Below are 3,418 nucleotides of genomic sequence, written 5' to 3'. Positions count from 1 at the left end.
TTTGTTTGTTTGTTTTTAGTACATATTTACCTTTATAGTCCTTTTATAGTACTAAATAGTACCTTTGTGCTACCAAATGGCTTTATTTTAGTTTTTACTACCATTTTCACTTGATTTTGGAAAAATAGTTCCAACTTTGCCCACCCCCCCCCCCCCCCCCATTCCCTGAAGTTGGATTTTGACAAAATTACGCCACTGTGTAAAAGCAGAAGAAATGAAAATCAATTCCTATAAGATGGACTCGAGCTACAATGACTTAGTAGAAACAAAGTACTACGAGGAAAGTTGCATTCCAAGATGGTAGTATCTTTTGATTTTTCAAGTGCAAAAGATCAATGCCTTATGGAGTAATATTCTGTATGGACTTGTGCTAGTCTTGTTCAGATTTCTTGAGTAATACTTTGTCCTTTAATTTTTAGCCTAAATAAATTACGTTGCTTACTGTAAGGATAGCAAACCCAGAAATAGTTACTTTCTAAGACGAAACAAAAGAGGACTAAATATAGCTTGTACTTTGCTCGCTTTTACATCTAAGGGCCTAAGAAATAAATACAAGTCGTTTGCTTCCAATCTCGTACAGGGCCATTGGCCCCTCACAAAATCTTCTCTCTCTGGAGAAAAATAGATTTCTGAAAAATTTAGGACGGTTCTGCAGCAAGGCCTGCTATAGAAACAAGGGCCAGTCCTAACCACACCAATTCCTTGTACCAAAATATCTTACAGAATGCAGTTTTATCATCAGCTAAATGAGTTCATTCTTCATTGAAGGATTTTAATATATAGACCAAGGAATGATGAGTTAAGCTGTTAGAATGCCATACTCCCCGAATGTATCAACGAAAACTTTGAAATGGTAAATCCCTGGGTTTTTATTTTATATTTGCATTTAGGCTCCAGGCTTCTCCTTCCTCACAGACCGTTTTCTTGTGAGTCTCGTTCTCTATTCACATGGAGAATTGCCTGTTGATTCTCTTTTCCCTTCACATAGAGCATTGTCTCTTGTATCACATTCTCCCGCCAGACAGAGTATTGTGTCTAGAAACCCATGGAATCTCCAAATGAAAGGATTTGCCCCTATAAGATCTCAAAACTCTTCAATTTAGAGGAACCTCCTAAACTGGAATGGAAATACTGTTCCTAGACGAGGGAGAAATGGGGGCCCTAAGAGAATGATGACTCAAGAGCACCTAGGACTTGCTTTTTCATTTTTTTTGAAAAGATTGGACTTTTGTTCATATATGACTTTAATTATCCTGCATTTCCCAGGGATACTTGTCTGACCCCTAATCCAGACCGTTTCCTCAAGTAGAATTTCTACTGATCTCTAGTGTCACTTAAGTCTCGTGAAACGCTATGAGTAAATAATCAGGCTTGTCTGATAAGTTATCTTGAAATATTTAAACATTCTACAAGAGTATAGACTAGTCTGCCTTCGGCATTCAAATTTGTTAAGACTCATCAAGTGCCCCTCCCCACGGTAATCTTTAGTAAAAGGCGAAAGATTAACTCGATATGAGGAGAGGCCGGAGCTATGAAAATTGCTACAGTTGACTTGGGTATATAAAAATAAATCCTAGTAAATCCTGACGGTACTGAGTACCTACACGGTACACTGTAAATCGTTAGGTACTTCCCCTTTTTCAAAAATCATATTCGTAATCTTCAGTAATTTATTACTAGCCTCAGAGTCACCATATTTAAGAAACTCATTTACCCCACTATCAGCTCCTGGAGCCTTATTATTTTTTAATCTTCTTAGTACTGTCGCTAATTCTTCCTCACAAAACAAATCTTCCTTCACATCCTTCATATCACAAAATTTTTCATTTTCCTCAATATATTTTCCTGCAACTGTATATTGGTTTAGCACATTTTCAAAATGTTCCATCCGTCTCTTTTTAACACTTTCCTTATCACTAATTGTGGCCCTATTGCTATCTTTAACTGGGACAAGTCTGGATTGACTGCTCCCTTTCAATTTATTGACATGCCAGTACAATATTTTACTATTATGCCGTCTAGCTGCATCTTCCAGATCTTCAGCAATCTTATCCATAACCTCCACTTCATACCTCATTAGTTCATATTTTAATGCTTTCTCCACTTTCTTTACATTCCTTTTCTTTTCATATGATCTATTACTCGGATAATTCTTTTACAAACCCCTTCTCATCTCTATTAAACATAAAGCCTTTTCACTAATATTTCTAGCTGCAGTCTTTATTTTCTGCCCTAAGACACCATCAGCAACTTCAGAAATTGTTTTTTATAAAATTATTCCAGCCATCTTCCACATTGTCTAATTTAAACTCTCAAGTTTAGTATTCAACTGTTCCTGTAAAGTTTCTCTCAAATTCTCATCCTGGAGTCTACCAACATCACAACTTCCCGGGAGGCAGTTACCCTTCTGAATCAGCTTTAAATTAATCCTAGACAGTACTAGATTGTGATCTTTGCTTTTAACACCAATAAAAGCAATTCTATATACCCTAGTATCTTGTAGGCTACTTATCCTGCCAATCTTTGGTTTACTATAACATAGTCAATAATGTTTGCTTTCTTACCATCACATGAATATCATGTCAACTTATGGGCCATTTTATGACCAAGCACCGTATTGGTTATAACTAGATTGTTATACCTACAAAATTGCAAAAGTCTGTAGCCATTACTGTTTTCTTTTCCTACACCAAATTTTCCTAGACTAGGATACATCTATCTCTATTTCTACCGACCAAGTAAGAACCTTCTAGTAAAAGCACAATATTTCTAACTGGAACCTTTTCTATTTGCTCCTGTAACTGTGAGTAAAATTCATGCAAAAAGTAAAAACTTTGTTGCAACAAGCAATAAAGTAAAAAGGTGCAACAAGGGCATATACTACTATAACTGATACCCTGAGCTTTTTAGTCGTAAAATAAGCAATTATTAATTTATTGTTAGTGCCTTCCCATTCTAAACAAGACTTAGTAGTAATATTAGTTGGTGAAAGCTCACCAGTTCACGATTTTATTTCACTGTTTTTTGTTTTTTTTTTGTTTTTTCTTATGTTGTAATAAGCACAAAAGTAAATATTTGTAATATAATTCGTTTTCAGTAAAGCGCCAATGACGCAGCAGGCTTTAGACTTTAACAATTAGGTAAGGGAGCAGAATCCAAAATCTTGTTTTTAGTGATTTTTGTTCGTTTTAAACTTGGCTTGGATATTAAGTTTAAGTTTTACTTGTTTCAAAATTTATTTATTCATTTGTATCAATACCTGTTGTATGTTTGTTAGCTATCATCGTTTATTTAATGTTCGTTTGGGTTTTTCTGTTTATTTTAAGCTTGGTTTGCATATTCAATTTAGGTTGTACTCGTTTTATTACTCGAGTGAATAAAGTTTTTTTTTACTCGTTTGATTAAGTTTTAATACCTG

The 3,418-nt window shown here is 34.9% G+C and overlaps 1 non-coding gene across 1 annotated transcript; it reads right to left on the bottom strand.

Annotated features, from left to right (window-relative positions):
• Window positions 1-1,418: 1,418 nt before the first annotated feature.
• LOC136030737 (U5 spliceosomal RNA) lies at window positions 1,419-1,531 on the bottom strand. The gene has a single exon (XR_010618356.1). It is a non-coding gene; the product is annotated as a U5 spliceosomal RNA (small nuclear RNA).
• Between the last annotated feature and the right edge of the window lie 1,887 nt (window positions 1,532-3,418).

This window comes from Artemia franciscana, chromosome 8 (genome assembly GCF_032884065.1).
Source record: "Artemia franciscana chromosome 8, ASM3288406v1, whole genome shotgun sequence".
NCBI classification, from domain to species: Eukaryota; Metazoa; Arthropoda; class Branchiopoda; order Anostraca; family Artemiidae; genus Artemia; species Artemia franciscana.
This window is presented reverse-complemented; position numbering and strand designations above follow the sequence as displayed.